Here is a 27,110-nt window from a genome sequence, read left to right as displayed (position 1 = left end):
CGTTGCCCCAAAAACAAGAAAATGAAGTCCAGGTGCAAAAAAGCCATTCAGGAAAGAGTTGTATTGCGTTGTGGAGACTGTCAGACTCTACAGAAGAGATGAACAAAGGTGAATGGAATAACCTCAATGACCGGTATGTACCTGCGACCTGTTCTGCATGCAATCTCAGAAAAACACGCGGCAATTTAATAGGTTATTTTTGAGCTCTATTTGTCGACTTACTGAAGAAAATAAGTCAATACTTTGGACAAAGGAAGTGCCTGTGCAGCTCTATCCACACAAGGAAACCAGAGAGTGAGGCAGCCTTCTACTGTGACCGCCTAGGGTGAACCTGCAGCCTTCTTCAAATAAAATCGGTAATCTCTGAGAGAATAGTGAGAAAAAGCTCTAACAGAGAAAATACAAAACTTTCAGCAACATTCAATCTAATTGTGTGATTCACAGAGGCTAAATCCAGCTGCCTCTTTAAGTGAAGTATCCGCTCAGGTGGTACTTGCTACGTTTGTGCTACAGATTGCTATTGAAATGATTATTTGATACTACGACCAAGCTGATTTCATTTTTAATATAAAATAAAAAGACAGAAAATACACAAAAAGTTCAGCAGGTCTGGTAGCACATGTGGAGAGAGAAACAGAGATAACATCTCAAATCTGCATAGCTCTGGACAAGGGTGAACCAGTGGATGTTATGTATGGACTTCCAAAAGGCTTTTGACAAGATCCTACACATGAGATTAGTTAGCAAAGTTAAAGCTCCTGGTACAGGGGGTAATATATTGACGTGGATAGAGAACTCATTGGCAAACAGGAACCAGAGAGTGTAAATAAATGGGTCCTTTTCAGAGTAAGAAGTGTCACAACACCAAGTTAAAGTCCAACAGGTTTATTTGGTAGTAAACACCATTTGCTGCTCCTTCATCAGGTGAGTGGGGAGTTCTGATCACAAACAGGGTATATAAAGGCACACACTCAGTTTACAGAATACTGATTGGAATGCGAGTATTTACAGCTAATCAAGTCTCAAAGGTGCAGACAATGTGAGTGGAGATAGCATTAAGTATAGGTTAAAGAGATGTGTATTGTCTCCAGACAGGACAGGAAGTGAGATGTTGCAAGCTTGGGCAAGTCATTGGGTTTACAGATAGTGCGACATGAACCCAAGATCCCGGTTGAGGCCGTCTTCATGTGTGCGGAACTTGGCTATCAGTCTCTGCTCAGCAACTCTGCGCTGTCATGTGTCACGAAGGCCGCCTTGGAGAATGTTTACCCGAAGATCAAAGGCCGAATGCCCGTGACTGCTGAAATGTTCGCCAACAGGAAGAGAACAGTCTTGCCGAGTGATTGTCAAGCGGTGTTCATTCATCCGTTGTCATAGCGTCTGCACGGTCTCCCCAATGTACCAGGCCTCAGGACATCGTTTCCTGCAGCGTATCAGGTAGACAACTTTTCAGAGTAGCAGGCAGTAACTAGTAGGGTACCGCCGGGTTCAATGCTGAGACCGCTGTTATTCACAATATACATTAATGATTTGGATGAAGGAATTGAATGCAATATCTCCAAATTTGCAGACGACACTAAGCTGGGTGACAGTGTCTGCTGTGAAAAGGATGCCAAAAGCTGCAGAATGACTAGCTGAGTGGACAAATACTTGGCAAATGCAATATAATGTAGATAAATGTGAGGTTATCCATTTTGGTGACAAAAACAAGAAGAAAGAGGATTATTTAAATGGTGGCAGTTTAGGAATAGGGGAAGGTGATCTGGGTGTCATGGTGTAACAGTCATTGAAGGCGAGTGTGCAGGTACAGCAGGCACTGAGGAAAGCTAATGGCATGCTGGCCTTCATAGCAAGAGGATTTGAGTAAAAAGTGTGCTTAGGTAGAAACTCAGCTGCAGTCAAGAAATATATTACTTGGGATTGAGAGTCTAATTCATATAAGCAATAGGACAGTGATTTAACGAGCAAGGTCTGCACTCAGGTAAAATCAGCAAAATCCCTTGGCAATTTCTGATGTTTATTTCTTACTTGAGTTCAGTGATACTCTCTAACCTTGGGGGAATATTCCCATCCCGTCTGCCAGGACTAGAGGGCACAGCCTCAAGATAAGAGGGGGGGGCAGTTTAGAACAGAGTTGAGGAGGAACTTCTTCACTCAAAGGGTGGTGAATCTCTGGAATTCTCTGCCCGTTGAAATGGTGGAGGCTACCTTGCTAAATATATTTAAGACGCGGGTAGATAGGTTTTTGGTAGGCAAGGGGATTAAGGGTTATGGGGAGAAAGCGGGAAAGTGGAACTGAGCCACTTCAGATCAGCCATGATCTTAATGAATGGCGGGGCAGGCTCGAAGGGCTAGATGGCCTACTCCTGCTCCTATTTCTTATGTTCTTATGCCATAAGAATCGTAGCAGACAGAGCCGGGACGAGGGGGGAGGGGGGTGGAATTGTATGACCGTGCAAAGGTCCATTGACCTCGGGAGGGAAACTCCTGCCCCTTGAGTCAAAAAGTCCAGGATTCGAAACCCACACCAGAGACTTGAATACATTAGAACATAGAAAATAGAAGCAGAAATAGGCCATATCACTAAAATCAATTTATCTGGTGATTAACTTATTGCTGTTTGTCTCTTCTTGCACTTTGCAAATTGGCCACTTGCCAGCATTATAAATAATTATTACACTTCAAATAACATCTCTTGACTGGAAAGCACTTTGGGACAACCCAAGGCATTGAAATGCACTAAATAAACACGTCTTTTTCTGGTTGAGGTTTCCCAGACTGATATCCCTCTATTCCCATCCTATTCATGTACTTGTCAGGACACCCCTTAAAAAGTTGCTATTGTATCCGCTTCCACTATTTCTCCTGGCAGCAAGTTCTAGGCACCCACCACCCTCTGTGAAAAAACTTGCCTTGTACATCTCCTTTAAACTTTGCCCCTTTCACCTTAAATCTGTGCCCCCTAGTAATTGACTCTTCCACCCTAGGAAAAAGCTTCTGACTATCCAGTCTGTCCATGCCCCTTTTTTTAATCCTTTCTGAATACTGTATTAATTTCTTCTTTAACCAGCAATAACTACCTCCCACCCTTTCCTTTGTGCCTATCCTTCCTAAATCCCTGAATTCCCTGGGGCATTCAATTCCCATCCATGGCCACTCTGCAGCAAAAGTAATTTATGCTAAAACATCATGTGAAAATCTCAGACCACATAATTTCTTGCTCGGCACAATAAACTCATCCCTCACACATATTCATCCCATCCTCCAAATTCTCCTAGCAACAGGCTCCACTGATGTCTCTGCTCCGGTGATTCACTGTAAGAATCATTGTTCTCAAATAGATAAATTGCAATGAACAACTGTTAAGTTTAGCAACGCTGTAAAATATACAGTATAACACCCCCCTCACCACCCTCTGCCCATTATTCTAGCTGAATGTCTCCTTGGAAAGAGGAAGCATGAGGCTACTTTGGTTTCATATTGACCAGGGGATTTTGTACTTGAACAAAGCTAGCCCTACATCTGGTTCCAGAAGATCAAAATTCTGAACTGACTAAACTTCATTTTTAATTCACAACAAAGAGCTAGCTGCAAAGCAAAATGGAATTAACATTAAAAGTCAGCCAGTGTTTAAAATGTGGGTGAGTGCAGCTCTTCGTCTGGATACTTCTATCCATCTACGGAGTACTATGTCTGCCCTGACAGGAGAGCACTGTAGACCCGGCAGTTTAGCTCATCTGTGGTAGTAATTGCACTTTGCCCTCCTGGCACAGGACCCTTCCGATTGAGGGAGCTTTGGAAACTGACGGGCCCATAATTTTACCATCAGAGATATGAATTAGGAAACCTGATTTGTCAGTGCAGCTCCTAAGTCCACTGCCCACCCTTAAATCCATCCCGCTATTCTAACGAGGTGCTACCGAATTTTACTGCAGTCAGTCTCCTTATCGGCATTTGCCAGGAATAAATTGTATATTTTGTTCTCAGCCAGAGAGGGATTCATTAGGCCTCCCACACCTGTCTGTCAGACAGGTACAACATCAATGTGGTTAAAGTGGGCTTCATGTTTTTGGTGTCCAGATTACCAACAACCTGTCCTGGTCCCCCCCCATGCTGACACTATAGTTAAGAAAGCCCACCAATGCCTCTACTTCCTCAGGAGACTAAGGAAATTTGGCATGTCCATTACAACTCTCACCAACTTTTACAGATGCACCACAGAAAGCATTCTTTCCAGTTGTATCACAGCTTGGCATGTCTCCTGCTCTGCCCAAGACCACATAAAACCACAAAAGGTCATGATTAAACCTCAGCCCATCATTCAAACCAGCTTCCCATCCATTGACTCTGTCTAAACTTCCCGCTGCTCGGAAAAGCAGGCAGCATAATTAACGAACTCACGCACCCCGGACATTCTCTCGTTCACCTTCTTCCACCAGGAAAAAAATACAAAAGTCTGAAGTCAGATATCAACAACTCAAAAACAATTTCTTTCCTGCTGCCATCAGACTTTTGAATGGACCTACCTCGCATTAAGTTGATCTTTCTCTACACCCTAGCTATGGCTGTAACACCACATTCTGCGCTCTCTCGTTTCCTTCTCTATGTACAGTATGCTTTGTCGGTATAGTGCTCAAGAAACAATACTTTTCACTGTATACTAATAATGTGACAATAATAAATCAAATCAAATCAACTCAACTCAAGAAATACATCCACCGGCTCAGCAATGTTTGCTAAATATGCTGCAACTGAAATTACTAGTCTCATGAGATGCATCTGACATGCTTAGTTTTTCAATAGTCATCTTACAGTATGTAGCCATTACTGGCCATACCTAATTGTTGTTGAGAAGGTGAAGGTGTGCTCCCTTCTTGAACTGGTGCAGTCTCTGTTGTGTAGGTACACTCTGGAAGGGAGTTCCAGGATTTTGACCCAGCAACAGTGGTACATTTCCAAGTCAGGATGATCAGTAACTTGGAGGGGGACCTCCGGGTGGGGGATGGTCCCAGGTACCTGTTGCTCTTGTCTTTCTAGATGACAGTGGTGGTGGGTTTGGAAGATGTTGTCTCAGAAACTTTGGTGAGTTCCCGCAGGCTGTACACACACTGCTGCCATTGTTTGTTGGTGGTGGAAGGAGTGAGTATTTGTGGAATGGATAGAAAACAGGAGGGCTGCTTTGTCCTGGATGGTGTTGAGCTTCTTGAGTGCTGCTGGAGCTGCGTTCATCCAGGCAAGCGGAGAGGATTCCATCACAATTATAGAAACAAACCACCAAACTGCTTATTAGTCACTGTTCATAAGGAAGCAGCATCAAGGCTCTATCAGTGCCATCATGACTATCTAATTTTGGAGAACTTTCTTCATAAAACTTGCAGGAATATACTATGCTTTTTAAAAAGCAACATTACAACTGACTCACTATGCAAATGCTTTGGCTGATAACATGGTCACAAACTGCTAAGGTATGATTCTTTTCAGGGTGGCACAGTGGTCAGCACTACTGTCTCACAGCGCCAGGGACCCAGGTTTGATTCCTGGCTTGGGTCACTGCGTGGAGTTTGCACATTCTCCTCAGGTCTGCGTGGGTTTCCTCCGGGTGCTCCGGTTTCCTCCCACAGTCCAAAGATGTGTGCGTTAGGTGATTTGGCCATGTTAAAATTGCTCCTTAGTGTCAGGGGGGCCAGTTAGGATAAATGCATGGGTTTGTGGGGATAGGGCCTGGGTGGGGTTGCAATGATGATGCAGAGATGCCGGCATTGGACTGGGGTAAACACAACACCAGGTTAAAGACCAACAGGTTTATTTGATAGTAAACCCACAAGTTTTCGGGGTTTGCCCCTTCATCTTATCATTCACCTGATGAAGGAATAAACCCCGAAAGCTTGTGTGTTTACTATCAAATAAACTTGTTGGACTTTAACCTGGTGTTGTGAGACTTCTTACTGCGATTGTAATGTGCAGACTTGGTGGGGAAAATGGCCTCCTTATACATTGTAGGGATTCTATGAACCTTTCACCACCTTACTTACCAAGAATCTAGCTTTTCCCTTGATTTTTCACCAGTTCTCACTAAGATGGGTTTCCTGTGATCTTCACAATCACACAATTCAGACGTTTGCGAGACAAACAATCACCAGGCTCCTAAAATACTCCACTCTTGCCAAGTGCTTCTAGTGTTTCACCAACATGAAGCATTGTACGTAAACACGGTTCTTCCTACTAACTCCAGGAGTTACTCAGAGTGAGCCCGTCTTCCATTTCTCAAGTTGTGCAGCAACACGTCGCAATAACAAACGGGAATTTTGTTACGCCTTTCAATCAATTACCTCGTGGTGTTCGCTGTGGAAATGATCCTAATGAGCTGCGATTCTAAAACCGACCCTCATTAGTGCAGAGTGCATGTCGATTTGCAGCTTGATTTTACGTGTGCCTGTTTCTGAGCGATTACACAAGGGGCCATTATTCAGTACTGAGGTGACCAGAGAGAATAGGCTGGAATTTCAACATGAAGCAGGACCGGTGAGGAGAAAGCAGCGAGATAAGCTCTCATGTGCAAGAAGCTGAAGAGTGCTAACTTGCTGCAAGGTATACCCAGCAAACATGAAGGTCAGCTGGCATTATCTGGGAAGGAAATAAAGAAAAATAAGCATCCTTGAGGGATAGCAATCAGCTTGCAGCAATAGTCTGCAATAAATCTTCCAGCCTCAGAACCTGTGATGGAAATGTTCTTATCATTGACCTTTCCTGGTTCAGAAGAATCATTATCAACAATGCTCACAACTTGCATTAAAGCACGGGCTTAGAAATGAAATTTGATCCCAGAGGCAGAGATGAGAGTCAATATTTATGATATAGAAATCTTCCAAAGTTTCTGTGAACAGCAGTGTAAGACTCAAATTGAAATGTGCGTACCATTTCACCTGAATTCCAGCATTTGGGGCATTCTCAGTAAATCCCTTAACTTCAAAGTTTTTGCAGGACCTTTAGCTGAAATCTTTTCTGGTGTCCTGATACAAGTCAAAATATGGCTTGTGTCTTCAATTAAGTCTGCTCGATGGTACTTTGGCACAGAAAATCTACAGACTTTTCCCATTAACTCCTCATGCATGTTTCAGGATTAAACTCGAAGTGCCTATTGTAATGTATGTAGATATATGATCATCCATACAAACATATGAATTAGGAGAAAGAGAAGGCCACATGGCCCCTTAGGCCTATCTCACCATTCAATATGATCATGAATGACCTGATTGTAACTTCAACTCCACATTCCCATCTACCCCTGATAACAGTGGCACAGTTGGAGGCACTGCTGCCTCACAGCATCGGGGACCCGGGTTCAATTCCAGCCTCGGGTCACTGTCTATGTGGAGTTTCCACATTCTCCCCGTGTCTGCATGGGTTTCCTCCTGGTGCTCTGGTTTCTGCCCACAGTCCAAAGATGTGCGGGTTAGGTTGATTGGCCATGATAAATTGTCCCTTAGTGTCAGGGGATTAGCAGAGTAAATATGTCGGGCTGTAGGAATAGAGCCTGGGTGGGATTGTGGTCGGGGCAGACTCAATGGGCTGAATGGCCTTCTTCTCCACTGTAGGATTCTATGAATCTGTGAACCTTTCACCCCCTTACCCGTCAAAGACCTACCTCACACAGTCTTAAAAATATTCAAAGACAACTTCTACCACCTTTTGAGGAAGAAAGTTTCAAAGACCCTAAACCCTCTGAGAGGAAAATATTCTCTTCATCGCTGTCTTGAAGGAGCAACTGCTTAGTGACCCCCCAGTTCAGGGGTGGAATCTTCTCATCCCACCCAACATAGGAATCATAGCAGGTGGGACAGGACCATGCAAAGATCCATCGATCTCGGGCCGGATTTTGCAGAAACATCCTTTCCACATCCAGCCTATCAACACCCCTCACGATCTTACATGTTTCAATCTAGGCACCTCTTGCTCTTCTAAACTCCAGCAGATACAAGCCCAGCCTCTCCAACCTTCCCTCACAAGACAACCCAGCCATTCCAGGTAGTCGTCTAGTAGGCCTCTGAACTGCTTCCAATGCACTTATATCCTTCATTAAATAAGGAGACCAATAATGTACACAGTATCCAGATGCGGTCTCACTAATGCCTTATCCAACTGAAGCATAACCTCCTACCTTTGTAATCAAATCCCTTCACAATAAACGATAACATTCTATTAGCTTTCCTATTTGATGCTCTAACTGTATACCAGCATTTTGTAATTCATGCACTAGGACACCCAGATCCCTCTGTAACTGCAATCTCTCACCATTTAGATCATATGCTTCTATTTTGTTCTACCTGCCAAAATGGACAGTTTTGCATTTGCCCACATATCTGCTTATCAATAACAAATGGTGCAATAATTCATCCAACAGATTAGAAAAATCATTCATATAACAGAGTGCTGGGGCTCAACGAGCCACATTAAAATGTTAATTGTTAAGCAGTTCTTTTAAATTATTCAGCACCTCATGATAGGGTTTTACAGCCTTGTATTTGGATCATCTCCAATAACTACGCATCAAATAAAAAGGCCAGGGAATTTAATATGCCACATCTTTCTGCTGATTTCCTTCAATGATTAAGATGTAGATGCTGTCAGCACAAGAATTCTGCCTACATTTTAAACCAAACATACAAACCAATGGTGAAGGACAACAGGTTACCCAGTGCCTGACAGAGAAAGATAGGGGCTAGACTTCTCCGGCACGCTCGTCCCAATTCCGGGGGTGGACAAGGCTCAGAGGACGGCATTCTCCATCCTCCTCAGGCGGGATCGTAAGAACTCGGGCGGATGTGCCGGTAAAATTCCGCCCAGGATGTTAACTAGGCCTGACATTCCTGCCGACGAGATCAGAAGGTGATCCCACTCGATCTGCCCTGGTGCAGGCGGTTCGGAAAACATGGCACAGGGAACCAGGAAACATGGCATGAGGGGTGGAGGCAGAATACATGGTACGAGGGGTGGGGGGGTATGCGGAATTCCACCCAGTGACCTTCCACCACCACAAACTCATTGGGTGGGATTTTCTGGCCGCACCCACCCCAAGGCCGGAAATCCCGCCCAAGGTCAATGGACCACCCCTGCCCGCTATGATTCCCATGGCAGGCGGGATGGGGGCATTCCACCTCTTTAACTGCAGAGTTGGAACATCGTTTCTATTTTATTGCAGATTTCAAATTCCTCCCACTATCTCTCTCTGTCCCTTTCTGGTGATTTTCAGTTCATAGAATCATAGAATCCCTTCAGTGCAGAAGGAGGCCACTCAGCCCATCGAGTCTGCACTGACTCTGACCCAATGTTCGGTTGCCTTCAGTTGTCATTTTACTCACTGATTGACCGGGTATTCATTTTAGTCAGATACAGGTGAGTTGCGGCAGTCAGGTGTGTACAGGTCGCAGACAGGTGGGTGGTGTTAGATGGTAGAACGTATCCGGTGACAGCTTTGTATTGGATGTGATGTGGCCAATGGTAACAAGCTGTAAGGGTCAGCTAATTCAGTAAACCATGGAACCAATCACAGAATGATGTGATGGTCAGCTGACCAGCTGACTCACTAGATACTAGAACCTGTTTAGAATTGTCGTGAGCTTGGAGTGGCCCAGGGTGAGGCTCCAGGTTTGGAGTAATAAAGTTTCTTTATTAAACTCTTTCTTTGATTTATCAGATGGAGTAAGTTTTGTTATATTTTTATTGTCTGCATTTGAAGAGTTCAATCTGAAAAAATATTAGAAACCAAAACACAGTGTGACAAACTGCTGGAGAGTGGAACATCACCTTGCTTTAAATTTCAGAGATTTGCGTCAATGAAGGGATTACATACAACTGAACTGACATTTACAAACAACAAGACGGGAAAGGCCACAGAGCAAATGTACACTAGATTCAAATTATTTGGTATTTCCGAGTAAGAGGAATAGTATTTGAACACTTTGACCTCAGTGCCTGCTGACAAGGTGCCAAGGAAGGTGAAAGGACCCAGAAGAGTCGCAGAGGACGCAGACACAGAGGATCTGACTAACCTAATGGCCAGACCTCAATAACATTTGCTTTTGGCTCAGATTTCTGCCTGTGATATCCAGCCAAAGTACCAGACTGGCAATGTCCCCCATTGGCAGAAAGCTGTAACCGGGCTCCCTTGTGGGGAAGGAGGTGGGGGGGGGCTGTTCTCTGCAACCCTGAGTGGGAAGAGAGTGAGTGGTCGTAACCAGAGCTGGGGTAGGCTAGACTTTAGAGTCCGGGAGCGGGCTGGGGATGGGAGGATGGAGAAGCTGGTAATTCTACCTGGCCTATATTCTGGAGCAAGCCATTTCTGCGTCTCAACTTTCATGGCCATTGGATAATATCATCTCACTTTTAAATTGAAAGCTGAGGAAATGCGATTAAGTGATGCCAAGGCACAAGTTTTAAATCAAAGCAAGACAAACAAATATGGATTTTTGCCTGTGCTGAATTTTTTAAATGTAGTTTTGTATTGCTGGAATCAGTATACGCAAGATAAAAACAGCTTCACACAGGATAGCAAAGGAAGATACACCGATGAAATTTCAGATGGCGACACTGTGGCACAGTGGTTAGCACTGCTGCCACGCAGTGCCAGGGACCCAGTTGGGTCACTGTCTGTGCAGAGACTTCACATTCTCCCAGTGTCTGCGTGGGTTTCCTCCAGGTGCTCCGGTTTCCTCTCACAGTCCGAAAGACATGCTGATTAGGTGTATTGGCCATGCTAATTTCTCCTTCAGTCCAAACAGACACCAGAGTGTGGTGACTAGGGGATCTTCACAGTAACTTCATTGCAGAGTTAATGCACTGTTAATCCAGACCTGTCATTCGCACATAGCTTTCCCTGTGTGACTGAGGTTCAGCTTGCAGCTTGTGTGATTTTTAAACTTGTGTGATTATTAACCCTTTCAGTATCTAAACCCCAGCCGAAGTCCACCCCTCACAGGGAAATAACAGGTGGGTTGAGGAGAATGGTGAGAAGCAGAATAAGCTGCTGGAAGAGAGGAGTGGAGGAGAACCGAGCTCTCACCAAAGGCTATATCCACAGAAGATCTTTAGGTAACAATTCTCTTAGTTTCAGTACTAACTAATCTTCACTTTGCAAAAAGATCTTGACTTAAGTTTGTCTGCTGCTACTCTAATCACAACTGCAACGTCAGGGCAGACACAGTAAAAAGTCTGACAACACCAGGTTTTAGTCCAACCGATTTATTTGATAGTAAACTCACAAGCTTTCGGGTTAGCCCCTTCGTCAGGTGAATGGAGAATTCTGGCCTCAGACAGAGCATATAAAGCACAGACAGTTTACAGATTACTGATTAGAATGCGAATCTTTACACCTAACCTGCTGTTCAAGTCCTGAAGTGGCTGATAATGTGAGTGGAAGGAGCACTGATCACAGTTTAAAGAGATGTGTATTGTCTCCAGACAGTACAGTAAGTGAGGTTTTGCAAACCCAGGCAAGTCATGGGGGTTACAGATAGTGCGACATGAACGCAAGATCCCTGTTGAGACCGTCCTCATGTGTGCGGAACTTGGCTATCAGTCTCTGTTCAGCGACTTCGGGTAAGCATTCTCCAAGGCGGCCTTCATGACACACGACAGCGCAGAGTCGCTGAACAGAGACTGATAGCCAAGTTCCACACACATGAGGACGGTCTCAACAGGGATCTTGGGTTCATGTCGCACTATCTGTAACCCCCGTGACTTGCCTGGGTTTGCAAAACCTCACTTACTGTACTGTCTGGAGACAATACACATCTCTGTAACCTGTGATCAGTGCTCCTTCCACTCACATTGTCGGCCGCTTCAGGACTTGAACAGCAGGTTAGGTGTAAGGATTCGCATTCTAATCAGTAATCTGTAAACTGTCTGTGCTTTATATGCTCTGTCTGAGGCCAGAATTCTCCATTCACCTGACGAAGGGACTAACCCGAAAGCTTGTGAGTTTACTATCAAATAAATCGGTTGGACTAAAACCTGGTGTTGTCAGACTTTTTACTGTGTTTACCCCAGTCCAACACCGGCATACCCACATCATGTCAGGGCAGGACAGGTTGGTACTGCCTGTGACTGTCAGGATGCCTGTTAACCTGTAAGTGTCTGGCTCCTTTCAGCCACATCCTGAAATGTAAGTGACATCTTGCTGTGCATTGCTGTTGACGGGAGATCACCGAGGCTCTCACCATTCTCATTGCCAGAAACAAGAAGCAGGAGTAAGCACAGGGATTGTTGGCTTCTCCATGGTGAAGGGTCTCACTGCTAAATTACCCTTCAGTGTCAGGGGGACTGGCTGGTGTTTGTGGGGATAAGGCCTGGATGGGATTGTGGTCGGTGCAGACTCGATGGGCTGAATGGCCTCCATCTGCACTGTAAGATTCTTTGACTTCATAAACATTGCGCACATCTCACCTGAACTCGGCAACTTCCATGAGCTGAAAGGGAGTTCAGTCCCTCAGTGGGAAGCTGATATGCGACCTTCATACAGGTTAATATTTAGCAGCAGTTATGGTTCCTTCATTCTACAGTAGTGGGTGCTGCTCAAACTAGGAAGTTGTCAGAGATCAAAGATGGGCCCTGGACCCAGATGCATCCAGGTATTTATCAGCAGGAATATATCCAGACCTCCAGGGAGGGGGAGAGACAATGTGTTTTGAAGACCAGGTGAGAAGACACAAAGGATTAGGGAGCATCTTTGAGGGCTGTCCCCAAAGAACATAGGCACACGTTCAATAATATGTCCCATCTTCCTTCCCATATTTTGACACAATTTGTTAATAGCTTCTTCACCTGCCTGCCACTGCCCAGGGTATTATGGCAATGAAGACAGATTGAGGGTCTTACATGGACAAAAAGTAACCACTTAAGGCCCTCAATAGGTCTGTGGGTAGGCTAGTTAGTGCCTTACCCACCTGTCCCTCTTGTGTTATGGGGACCGGGTGGACGGTAAAATGGTCGATATTTTACATGCCCCACCCTTGAAATAACATACGGGGTAGAGAGGGCTGCAAAATCCAGGCTTCGAGAGTTGCCTAGTGCTTCACGTCTTTAGTGTATGCTTAAACTGGACCAACTGACAGGCAACATAACAACTCAGTGACTATCACTGTGTGCTGTGCAGATACAGGGACCCGGGTCGGATCTCCGACTTGGGTCGGTGTGTGTGGGAGTTTGCACATTCTCCCCGTGCTTGCATGGGTTTTCTCCGGGTGCTCCAGTTCCCTCCCACACCCCAAAAACGTGCTTTTAGGCTGATTGGTGTTAACAAATCGTCCCTAAATTAGACCTCCCTTAATCTGGCGCACATATAATTCTCTAAATTTGCACCCCTTTATTGTGCAGTCCAAGAGGTGTAGACAAAAGTCGTAGGTAGGAGGAGGATTGGAATGAGGCACTCACTGAGTGTTAAAATGGGCGGCGCAGGCTTGTAGGGCCAAAGGGCCTGTTTCCTGTGCTGTGTTGTTCTTTTGTTCTTAATAATTTTAAAATAGAGTTTAAAAGTGCTGACTATTAAGCCTTCTTTAAGCCTGAATCATTGTTTTGTAGGTGTGGCTTACAGTTAACCAAGGAAAAACCAGAAATAACTCAACAGTGCCACTATTGTGGTCAAGCAACATATTCTGACCAACTAATGTGATGGTAACTCAGAGAGCCAAACAGCCCAGACAGTTGTGCTTGTTTCAGATAAAGTCCTAATAATCCTTCCAAAAGTCACAAGGTTGTGAACGAGGCCCAATCCATCGCGCAAACCAGCCTCCCATCCACTGACCCTGTCTACACTTCCAGCTGCCTCAGCAAAGCAGCCAGCGTAATTAAGGACCCCACAAATCCCAGACGTTCTCTCTTCCACCTTCTTCCATCTGGAAAAAGAAACAAAAGTCTGAGGTCACGTACCAATTGACACAAGAACAGCTGCCATCAGACTTTTGAATGGACCTACCTTGCATTAAATTGATCTTTCTCTACACCCTAGCTACAACTGTAACACTACACTCTGCACCCTCTCGTTTCCTTCTCTACGAACATTATGCTTTGTCTGTAAAGCGTGCAAGAAACAATACATGTGATAATAATACATCAAATCAAATCAAATCAAAACAAAATCAAAAAAGTTGACCACAAAATTTCTAGCACTCAGTGGGAAGGCAGCAGACATCCTGATGGACAGCTGCGTTTTCCTGATCTCAGATAAACAAGCCATAAAATTTAAAATTGTTATAAGCAATGACAGCCTCCAGGGACTGAACATGTCAGATTTTCTGAGGGCCAGTTTAAAAACCCAAATAAAATATGGCCAACACTTGAAGCTCAAGAGTGAGTGAAGCAAAGTATATTGATCTTGAATACACCATCTGGAATTCATGCCTTTTAAGCAACAACTGGCAAACTCCATTGATCAATTCATAGGTACAACTTCAACAGGCTGTGATGTATTAGTCCCATGATTTTAAGCCAATCTTCCAAGCATCAACAGGAGGAATCAGTTGCACATATCTAGCCTCCCAGTAGAAATTACTGACATACAGGTGGCACAGCACCACAATGGTTAGCACTGCTGCTTCACAGCTCCAGGGACCTGGGTTCGATTCCCTGCTCGGGTCACTGTCTGTGTGGAGTTTGCACATTCTCCTCGTGTCTGCATGGGTTTCCTCCGGGTACTCCAGTTTCCTCCCAAAGTCCAAAGATGTGCGGGTTAGGTTGATTGGCCAAGCTAAAAAAATGGCCCCTTAGTGTCCTGGGATGTGTAGGTCAGAGGGATTAGTGGGTAAAATATACGGGGATAGGGCCTGAGTGGGATTGTGTTCGGTGCAGACTCGGTGCACCGTAGGGTTCAATGATACAGTTCCAACTTTGAATAAAGAACCCAAGTTATTGTATCACGAACTTCTGTTGTGTGATTTGTCTGTTTATGTTGAAGAGAAGATTGCAACACATCTCATTTATTGCATGAAATTATAATACAGGGCAGGGATACAAATACTTTGAGAATGATTCTCAGGCCGTAGGAATCTGCTTAGTCCTGCTGCCTGCTCCATTCTCCATTAAAGCCCATCATAGTTACAGCAGCACAGTGGCACAGTGGTCAGCACTGCTGCCTCACAGAGCCAGAGACCCGGGTTCAATTCCAGGCATGGGTGGCTGTCTGTGTGCAGTTTACATGTTCTCCCTGTGTCTGTGTGTGTTTCCTCCCACAGTCTAAAGGTATTTAGGTTGATTGACCATGATAAATTGCCCCTTAATTTCAGAGGGGCTAGCAGGGTTACAGAGATAGGATTGTTGTTGGTGCAGAGTTGATGGGCCAAATGGCCTCCTTCTGCACTGTAGGAATTTTTTCTATGTTATCCTCCTATAATACAAGCACGCTGAAGGAGCCATTGGGGAATTTGTTTCCCACATTCCTATTATTCCAACCTGTTGTTGCCTAGGTAGCAAATGACTTTTTAATGGTATTGAGTTCATCTGTTTGATTTTCATGGCACATACCATTTAGAATAGTCCACTATTGTTGGAGGATTTAGGATTTCTCCAGACTAATGCGTATGAGACAAAGGCTTTTACCTCAAGTCCGCATAGATCATTTCATACAACTGCTAACCGCCTCGCCGTGTAACTGATCATCATAACAGGGGCACGTCTGTAGTGGCTACTTCTCTTTTCTTCATGCACGTCTCTCTCACGACTGAAATACATTTTATTCACTGTAGCACTGGTTTTATCAAAGTCTGACCAAAGCCATTCATAGCTGCCCATAAATATCGGGTAACCAGACTATTTAGAAAATAGATTTTTTTCTGAGCCAACCGAAGGTTACAGATATCATATATGAACCTTTATCTTTATCTGAACACCATTAAATGAACAAAAAGGAATGCTAGAACCAGTTTGCAACTTTCCTCTTTATCTATATTTTGTTAAGTTTTACATAGAATCCTAACATATGATGCACTGTAATTCCATCCATGATTCCTCCCCCCTTTGCAAAAGCTACAAAATACCATCTGCTTAAAATTTTTTTTTATTCATTAATGTAAGTAGGCTTACATTAACACTGCAATAAAGTCACTGTGAAAATCCCCTAGTCATCAAATTCTAGAGCCTGTTCCAGTACACTGAGGGAGAATTTAGCACAGTCAACGCACCTAACCAGCACATCTTTCGGATTGTGGGAGGAAACTGGAGCACCAGGAGGAAACCCACGCAGACATGGAGAGAACATGCAGACTCTGCACAGATAGCGACCCAAGCCAGGAATCAAACCTGCATCCCTGGTTCTGTGAGGCAGCAGCGCTAACCACTGTGCCACCATAGCGCCCTGTATAATGATACTTGTGGGAGTTTTAACATAAGGAGGATATTAAATTCAAGACATTTTAACTAGGACACCTCTTCCTTAGGCTATTAATGGAACCATCTTTAAATTAACCCTTTTTCTGCTGTCCCTGTTTTGTCTTCTCTCAGCAACACAGTAATTGAAGAGAATCGGCAACAAATCTCAAGTGCATAGTTTTACAGTCACATGCGCAGATAAGTTGCATATAGTGAATGGCCATAGACAGAAGGCAAGTTACACAATACTCACCAGGGTGGAGAGGAACAGAAAACTCATTAGAGAACCAACAGAGTGAGGTAAAGTCACCCTGATAGCGATAGGACCCTGTGCATCTGCCGCCTTTGTCCTTCTAGATGCAACTTTATAAGACCCTTGTCAGGCCTCATTTAGAGTATTGTGCGCAGTTCTGGTCGCCTCACTATAGGAAAGATGTAGAAGCTATTGAGAGGGTACAGAGGAGATTTACAAGGATGTTGCCTGGACTGGGAGGCATGCCTTATGAAGTTAGGTTGAGGGAGCTGGGACTCTTTTCCCTGGAGAGACGAAGGTTGAGAGGCGACCTGATAGAGGTTTACAAAATGTTGAGAGGAATAGATAGGGTGGACTCTCAGAGGCTATTTCCCCGGGTTGAAATGGTTGCTACGAGAGGACACAGATTTAAGGTGCAAGGAGGGAAGTTCAGAAGTGATGTTAGGGGTAAGTTTTTCACTCAGAGGGTGGTGAGTGAATGGAATCGGCTGCCGTCGGTGGTGGTGGAGGCGAACTCGCTGGGGTCTTTTAAAAGACTTCTGGATGAGTATATGGGGTTTAATGAGATTGAGGGTTATAGATAGGTCTGTAGGTTGGTAGGTGTTGATGTGATCGGTGCAACTCGTGGGCCGAAGGGCCTGTTTGTGCTGTAGTGTTCTATGTTCTATGTTCTATAACAATCACTGGCTTGCAAAGCACTTCCAAGGAGCCTTGATGAGTTGATGTAGGAAAAGTTGTATATAGTACACACCACAGCCACTGTGTATTGGTATTGGAGAAAGTGAATATTTAAATTAGTGAATGGAATGCCAATCAGGCAGATTGCTTTGTAATGGACGTTGTTGAGTTTCTTGAGTGTTGTTGGAGCCACAGTCATCAAGGCGAGTGGAGGATATTCCAGCACACTCCTAACTTGAACCTTGTAGGTGGTGGACAGGCTTTGGGGAATCAGGAGATGAGTTACTCACCAAAGAATCCCGAGACTCTAACCTGTTCTTGTAGCCACAGTATTTATGTGGCTGCTCCAGTTCAGTTCCTTGTCAGTGTTAACCCCTCGGATGCTGATAGTAGGTGATTCATCAATTGAATGACAAGTGGCATGGAAGGATTCTTTCTTGTTGGAGATGGTCATTACCTGACACAAATGCTACTTGCCACTTGTCAGCCCGAACCTGAATGTGCCCAGGCCTTGCTGCATATTAGCATCGATTGCTTCAGTATCTGAGGAGTCACAAGTGATACTGAACATTGAAAAATCAATGAACTAAGAATTGTGTGGGATTGGTTATGCCTTGTATTTGTGCCAAGAGCAGTATAAACTCCACTCTCAGATAACCATTTACTCCACACTCTGAGTCACATTTTCCTCCAGTTTTCTCCTAAAGCTACTTGGATATCATTCTCACTCATGTGTTCACTCTTCAATAGAACAGGGAGTGGGATTGATTGGATTTCTCAATGGAGAGCTCAATGAGCCAAATGTCTCCTTTCTTGCAGTTATAGACCACTATGACTCTCATTTTTCTATAGTGTCATTCAGCTCAGTAAGATACTAAGCTGTGAGGAAGCATTGCAACTTGCCTGGGTCCTATTCCCACATATTGCCTACACAGCTACATTTCCGAGCAGGAGCTATTGACCAACAGGCATCAGGATGACAGCATCAGTGACTTTCCCTTTCCGCATGCAGAGGGAAAAAAGCTTAACCCAACACTCTGTCTAACATTACCTCCATACAAGCCAGGAAATCAAACCTGGGGCAGCAGGGGCAGGCAGCACAGAGGTTAGCACTGCTTCCTCACAGTGCCAGGGACCCGCGTTCAATTCTGACCTCAGGTCTCTGTCTGTGTGGAGTTTGCGCGTTCTCCCTGTGTCTGCGTGGGTTTCCTCTGGGTGCTCCGGTTTCCTCCTACACTCCAACGATGTGCAGGTTAGGTTGATTGGCCATGGTAAATTGACCGTTAGTGTCAGGAGGACTATCAGAGTAAATGCATGGGATTACGGGAGTATGGCCTGGGTGGGATTGTTGTTGGTGCAGGCTTGTGAAGTTACTGTGCCTTTAAGAAATGTATTTTTAATCATGTTCTCTGCAGTTTGTAAGCAAGCCTGTTTTATTTTATTATTGGCACGTTAGTGCCTGATTTAAAGTCCTATTATTGCTGTTTCAATGGTTTCAATGGGAATTTGTTTCAATGTAGGCCTAATGTGACGTCCTGGAGTTTTACAAGTTTACAACCTTTTTGAATTGTTAGTGAGAAGATTGACAGGTCAAGTGGCAAGAGTTCTTTTACTTTCAGTTTGGCTGCTGGCTGTTGTTTCAGTTAAAAGGTGTGCTTGGGCTCCTGGTTGAAGGTAGTGTGCTTGTTTCTCTCCCTGTTATTAGCAATTCTGCAAAGTTGGAAGCAGTTTTCTTGCCATCCTAGAGTGAAAACTTTGCTGTAAGTGGTTTGCTGGCTAAAAGCTAGAGGAGAGCAGTTACATTATCTCCACTTCAAGGTCATGAGATTTCCCGAACAGGGGAGCCAGAATTTCATTTCTCCATCCAAATTCACAGCAGGTATTGCTGAACTGCAAAGTCAGGTGAGCATTCTTATTTTCAGTGCTAAACCTGGGGCAGGTGTATGTTTATAAGATGCTTGGTTGTATTGGAACCATTTAGTTGCCAAGGTTTATACAATATCATTTTTTTTTCTCATTTGTAATTGGTAAATGCGATTGCTAATTTTCTTTATCTGTGTTAATTGTATTCTTGAAATTACAATTTTAAGCATAGACTCTTTGTTTCATAAAAGCTCCCTGGTGAATCATTTGAATCATACCTGAAGTAAAACATCTCTTGCTTACTGTAACCAAATTCAAAACGCAAAACTTATGATCTAGGTTGACTTCACAAAATACCTTGGAGATTCTGACCTGGATTATTACAGGCTCGATGGACCAAATAGCCTCCTTCTGTTGTGTAGGGATTCTACGATTCTATGCTTCTTCCTAGTCTGGACTGAGCATCCATTCAGTTCCTTTACCATGTGAATCATGAAGGATTTCTAGTGACCATTCTCAAGTCAAACACTGTTAAAAACATGCAGCAACTATCATGTATGTAAAATACATTTTGTGAGGCTGTATTCCAATAGCAGAGAATTGCTATTTGGACAATATTTACTGGAAAATCACTACATTTTCTATCCACTGGCAGAAAGTCACCCAAATGTCTTCCAGTTATGATTATTATTATTGTCTATCCCTGGCTAGTGAGATTAATTATTTTCCACGAGCCTTAAGATGGCTAATGAAGCTAACTTGGAATCTGTAGACTTTATGATCTGTAGTGGATTTGTCATCTTGTGATATGTCTAGTCTGTATTCTTAGTCCGAGACTTGGTGTGTTCTTTTAACCACTCTCACTTTCCCTCTTCATTTCGTCATTGTTTGGTCTCAAAATGCTGCGAACCTTCCCCTGGACTCTACCATCATCTGGATCAGTTCAAAGTGATGGTCTCCCAGGAGTTGGGGAGGTGATGGCCTGGTGGGATTATGGGTAAACTATTAATCCAGAAACTCTGCTAATACTCTGGGGACCCAGGTTCGAATCCCACCTTAGCAGATGGTGGAATTTGAATTCAATAAAAAGCATATGGTGACTAGTGGAGTGCCCCAGGGGTCGGTGCTGGGGCCTCAGCTTTTTACCATTTATATAGATGATCTGGAGGAGGGAACCGAGTGTAGGGTGTCGAAATTTGCTGATGACACCAAGATTGGGGGAACGGCAAATTGTGCGGAGGGTGTGGAGAGTCTGCAGAAGGATCTAGATAGGCTGGGCGAATGGGCCAGGAAATGGCAAATGGAATTTAATGTTGGCAAGTGTGAGGTGGTCCACTTTGGTAGGAAGAATGGTAGGAAGGACTATTACTTACGGGGCGAAAAACTGCAGCAGGCGACGGTGCAGAGGGACCTCGGGGTCCTTGTGCATGAGTCGCAAAAACCCAGCTTGCAGGTGCAGCAGGTGGTCAGGAAGGCGAATGGGATGCTGGCCTTCATAGAGAAGGGGATTGAATATAAAAGTAGGGAGGTCTTGCTGCAGCTGTATAGGGCATTGGTGAGGCCGCAGCTGGAGTACTGTGTGCAGTTTTGGGCACCGCACCTGCGCAAAGATATTTTGGCCTTGGAGGGAGTGCAGAGGAGGTTTACTAGGCTGATACCGGAGTTGAGGGGGTTGAACTATGAGGAGAGGCTGAATAAACTAGGCTTGTACTCGTTGGAGTTTAGAAGAATGAGGGGAGATCTCAATGAGACGTATAAGATGATGAATGGGATGGATAGGATAGAGGTGGAGAGACTCTTCCCACTGAAAAAAGACAGTAGGACTAGGGGGCACAGCCTCAAGATAAAGGGGGGCCGTTTTAGAACGGAGTTGAGGAGGAACTTCTTCACTCAAAGGGTGGTGAATCTCTGGAATTCTCTACCCATTGAAGTGGTGGAGGCTGCCTCGCTAAATATTTTCAAGAAGCGGGTTGATGGGTTTTTGATAAGAGAGGGGATTAAGGGTTATGGGGAGAGGGCCGGAAAGTGGAACTGAGCCACGACAGATCAGCCATGATCTTATTGAATGGCGGGGCAGGCTCGAAGGGCCAGATGGCCTACTCCTGCTCCTATTTCTTATGTTCTTATATGGAATTAAGAATCTACTGATGACCATGAAATCATTGTTGATTGTCGGAAAACTCCATCTGGTTCATTAATGTCCTTTAGGGAAGGAAATTTGCCATCCTTACCTGGTCTGGCCCGCATGTGACTCCAAAGGTTGACTCTCAACTGCCCTCTATAATGGCCTAGCAAGCCACTCAGTTCAAGGGCAGCTAGGGATGGGTAATAAATGCTGGACTGCCAGCATTCATGTCCAGTGGTACTTTTGTGCCACTGGACATTAGATACCACTGACAGTGCAGGGTGCTGGGAGATTTAGCTTTATAATTTTAACCTTGACCTACCTAAACTACCTTCCAACTTTTCAGCAACAAGTTCCATTTGTCAGAAACTTTTTAAATTGCCTTATTTTTGGAATAAATAAACATATAGGTTCTAATGTCCTCACACTAAACTGAATGAGTGATGAGATAGCTGAACTGTTTAGAGAGAATGATGATCCTGCAAGTAACAGGGAGAGATCCGGTCAATAAAATTGATTTTTATAAAGAATTACTTCAAGTAGAAAATAAATACAGCTTGTACAGGCAGCTCCTCAGGCAGGCCTCAGATGAGTGGATGTTCACAGATTTTAAGCTTGGCTCCTTTAATTTAGCTTGTTAGATTCAAGTTCTTTTAAAAATTATATAACAAACATAAATACTCCTCGCCTGCATTCCTGGGTTCACTACTTTAATGCTGATGTTCTGTTATCTTATTTCAAATGATAGTATTTCAGCACCAGTCCTTTCCAAAGCTGTGAACATTGTGCATGTTTAAGAGTCACTAACTCAGGTTGGACATATTCCCTGGAAGAGTCATTACATGACCACGTACCTCCAATATTGTTGCACCCAATGTGTCTAATCTCGCAACGTAGCATCTTCCCAGACCTGCTGTGAAGTGAACAGAATCTCCGTTAAGCAAACGGGTGATTCTCAACTTCAGTCAAATAACCCTTTTTTTCTCCCACAGACTCCAATGTTTGGGTGAAAATATCCAAAGAAAATTTAAAAAATAGAGGCCAGGTTCCCCCCCACATCTGGATGACCCTTCAAAGGATCATCCAGACTCGAAACATTGGCTCTTTTCTCTCTCCACAGATGCTGACAGATCTGCTGGGATTTTCCAGCATTTCTATTTTTGCAGGCAGGTCCTAGTATCTGGAAGCAAAAAAAAACTTTCCCTTTTCCCTACACACCTTTTATTCTATGAAAACTCTCTTAATTTTCGCCTGGCCTTATTAGCTCACTATTTCTTAATTTTCCTCTTTGCTTACACTTTCAGGTGATTACTTGAGATATAGAACATTATCTTTCTCACCTTGGTTTTCTAAATTCACTGCGGCTGATTCCCAACTTTATTGCAGACTAGGCACAAATTAGTATAAAATATTGCAATTGCCCATGGCCTCTCCCCTCCCTAACTTTGCAATATCTTCCAACCCTAACCCTAACACACTGCCAGTGAGATCTTCCACTCTTGCCAAATCTGACACTTTACATGGTTCACGCCTTCGGGGAGGTTCCCACCATAGTGGGCCGCCTTTGATAGTACTAGAAGATTCTGCCAGCAGGAAAAGCCGGAAAATCTGGCCCGGTGGCACAGTGGTTAGCACTGCTGCCTCGCAATGCCAGGAACATGGGTTCAATTCCGGCGTTGGGTCACTGTCTGTATGATGGTTGCACATTCTCCCCGTGTCTGCGTGAGTTTCCTCTAGGTTGCTCCGACACTCCAAAGATGTGCAGATTAGGTTGATTGGCAGTGCTAAATTGCCCCTTAGTGTCAGGAGAAATGCAGGATAAGTACGTGGGGGTTCCAGGGAAAGGGCCTGGGTGGGATTGCTGTCAGTGCAGACTTGATGGGCCGAATGGCCTTCTTCCGCACTGTAGGGATTCTATTCTATAAGTGTCAAATCTTGTTTGATAACCTTTCTGTGAAGCACTTTGGGACATTTTGCGAGTTCCCACTGCTATATAAATTGCTGTTGACAGGAGTCAAGTTGTATCTCTCAACAGTAAATTCAGATTATTCGGCTACATGAGGATATTCTGGTGTCAATTTAACAATTTGTTCTGGATGTATTGCTAATTCCTCTGGACCTGACAAGATCATTTCATGGTGTTGAGAGAGTGTCACAGCCCTCATGTGCTGATAGAGTTATTGATGTTTTTCTCTTTTAATCCACAGGTGCTTCGTTCCGCCTTGTTGTCCAACAAGGGGCATACACGCGGTGGGTCGTACGAGGGCTGCTCTTGGATATTTCGAGAGTAGCCTAGTGCTTCACGTCGTTAGTGTATGCTTAAACAGGACCAGCTGATGGGCAACAACGACAGCTCAGTGACTATCACTGTTTGCTGCGCAGATACATGGATTTGGGCCAGTGTCTGTGGGAGTTTGCGCATTCTCCCCGTGCTTGCGTGGGTTTTCTCCGGGTGCTCCAGTTTCCTCCCACACCCCAAAGATGTGCTGATTGGTGTACAAATTGTCCCTAAATTAGTCTTCCCTCAATCTGGTTTCCAATGTGGAGTGCCATAAGCGTAGACAAGAGTCATGGGTGGAAGAGGGAACTCATAATGTTAAAATGGTGGCGCGGGCTTGTTGGGCCAAAGGGCCTGTTTCCCGTGCTGTGTTGTTCTTTGTTCTATCATGCATATATGAAATTATTTTTATTTATTTATACTCATTTCCAAATGAACCGCATTGATTGTCATCTCACTTAAAGGAATCAGAATATTTAAAAACAATTGCTACCAATAAAAACTTAGAAATAAAAGCAGCTCGATTCCCCAAGTATGAAACAGCACCAAGTTACAGAATGACAGCACTCCCTCAGTGCACTTTTCTAGTTAGCCTGTGATCCCTGGGCTAATACACAGCAATGAAAAAACTTACAACTATACTTTAAGTTTATTTATTTATTAGTGTCACAAATAGGGTCACATTAACACTGCAATGAAGTTGCTATGAAAATCCCCTTGTCGCCACACTCCAGCATCTGTTCAAGTACACTGAGGGAAAATTTAGCATGGCCAATGCACTTAACCAGCATGTCTTTCAGACTGTGGGAGGAAACCAGAGCACCCAGAGGAAACCCACGCTGACATGGGGAGAACATGCAGACTCCGCACAGACAGTGACCCAGCTGGGAATTGAACCTGGGTCGCTAGTGTTGTGAGGCAGCCACTTACTATTCTTACTTATTTATCTAATGTGTGCAATAATCACAGAGGTGGTTAATAGTCTTGTCATTAGCTAACTGGAGCTCTTTAAACCCGCCTTCAATTTTAGTTAGTGGACAACAAAAACAGAAAACGCTGGAAAATCTCAGCAGGTCTGACAGCATTGGTGGGAGAGAATAAAGCCAGTGTTTCGAGACTGGATGACCCTTCGTTAGAGCCAGAACCCTTAGTCAGCAGAAATGTGTGTCATTATTTGGACAGCCCCACAGCTGAAGCCTGGATGTTTTTGAGTTGAGTTGTACATTGGTAAGCTTGGTGTTTGCTATAAATAAACCTGTTGGACTTTAAGCTGGTGCTGTGAGATTTCTTTCAGTTTGGTGTTCTAAGCTGGGGTGCAATATTCAGCAGTTGAGTAAGTGATGGCAAGAGCAGTGGCACTGAAGGTCTTGGCCTGTAATCTCCATAAAGAACCGGCTGATTTACTAAGTTATAATTTCTTCTACCGTTTTGACAAGTTGCTGTCTGTATATGAGGGTTGTATTAATGGTGATGCCTAGAGAAACGGGATGGGGTATTGTTTCTGTCCATCAGTGCTCACAACAATGATGCAGTGATAATCAACCCAGACCTGACATTGGACATGCTATGTTTGGCAATTGCTACAGTTTTGGTCAATAAACAGACCGCACGTTATAGGCTGTAAGTTCATTAGGCCTCAAAATGGATGCAATACACAATAGCCCTAGTCGCCAAGTGAAATGTGAGCAGTATACATACAGACAATAATAATTACTGCTACCAACCAAAGCTCACCATACTGCTCATAGATGCACCCATAGGCTGGGTGCCTAATTTCATTATAACTTGCAGTTTAAATTTAAAATAAAAACACAAAATAGCTGGTTCAACTCAGCAAGTCTGGCAGCATGTGTGGAGAGAGAAACAGAGTTAACGTTCCGAGTCTTTAGTTGCTTCAGATTTCCAGCGTCCGCGATATTTTGCTTTTATTTTAGTTTGAATCCTTGGTGCCTCTAAATGGAGGTTCTCTCTGCAGCGTTGAGAAAATTGAGAAAGCAAACTTAGTCACAACTGTCAGCCCATCAGTACAGAGAGAGAACTCCTCCACAGGAGGGCTTGTGGCCTACCTCTGTGGCCACCAATCCCAGCAAATGCATGCGAGGTGAATGAGAGGAGAATTCAGACAATATATTCATAATCCCACCATGGCAATGGGTCCAGAGTCACATGTAGGTAACATCAAAAAGGATGGCAGATTTCCTTCCTTGAGGGGGTTAGCGAACAATAGACAGTCAGCCAAATCTCCAGTAAATCTAATGTTTATGCACCATGAAGTTTACAGAATATATGCAGAATAAAACTCAAAATGGTTCGCCAGACAGAGGCGCCTTCATTAACTGTAACTGTCATGTAAAATTCGCTTGCAACTCTTCATCTGAGCATAACCTTTGCAGAGAGCATAGAGATTCAAAGTTATTCCTACGCTTTCTTCTGCTCTGTAACTTTTTAACTTGTCAGAACTGGTGACAGGCAAATCACCCACCTTCTGAGCAATATTGGCTTGTTGTAGAATTAGAGAAATCTGTAGTGGAAGGAAGGTAATATAACCGGGTGCAAGGGATTTTATTTCATCTACTGTCACCGAGTTCTCTTTGAGATAAAATGAGACAGGGATATGGAGAGTTGTACCCCTGAAATATGAAGTCTTTGGTGTGTGTGTGTGTGTGTGTGTGTGTGTGTGTGTGTGTGTGTGTGTGTGTGTGTGTGTGTGTGTGTGTGTGTGTGAATATTCTGCTTTAGTTTCTATCTAATATTTACAGCAGTTCTCCCAGAAATGTCATTAAAAGTGCCAGGTGTGGCGGGCAGGCAGATGTGCAGTGCTACTAGAAATCCTGCAGATCAAAGAAAGATTTTAGTGAAAGGTGAATTAATTGCCCTTCGAAACCTTGTAATTTTTGGATTTGGAATAGATGTGCTTACCATTTTATTGGTGATACGGATAGCCCGCAGACTGTTAGCTCTAAGGGCTAAAGGGATCAAAGGATATAGAACTTGGAACATAGAACATTACAGCGCAGTACAGGCCCTTCGGCCCTCAATGTTGCACCGACCAGTGGAACCAATCTAATGAACTTCTAACCTAAACTATTCCAATGTTATCCATATGCCTATCCACTGACCATTTGAACGCCCTTAAAGTTGGCGAGTCCACAACTGCTGCAGGCAGGGCATTCCACGACCTTACTACCCTCTGAGTAAAGAACCTACCTCTGACATCCGTCCTATAATTACCACTCCTTAATTTAAAGCTATGTCCCCTTGTGTTAGCCATCACCATCCGAGGTAAAAGGCTGTCACTGTCCACCCTATCCAATCCTTTGATCATCTTAAATGCCTCAACCAGGTCACCTTGTAACCTTCTTCTCTCCAATGAAAATAACCTCAAGTCCCTCAGCCTTTCCTCATAAGACCTTCCCACCATACCAGGCAACATCCTGGTAAACCTCCTCTGCACCCTTTCCAATGCTTCCACATCTTTCTTATAATGCGGCAACCAGAACTGTACGCAATACTCCAAGTGCGGCCGCACCAGAGTTTTGTACAGTTGTCACACGACT

The sequence above is a fragment of the Carcharhinus amblyrhynchos genome, chromosome 20 (assembly GCF_965287045.1).
Source record: "Carcharhinus amblyrhynchos chromosome 20, sCarAmb.v2.hapA, whole genome shotgun sequence".
Lineage (NCBI taxonomy): Eukaryota > Metazoa > Chordata > Chondrichthyes > Carcharhiniformes > Carcharhinidae > Carcharhinus > Carcharhinus amblyrhynchos.
This window is presented reverse-complemented; position numbering follows the sequence as displayed.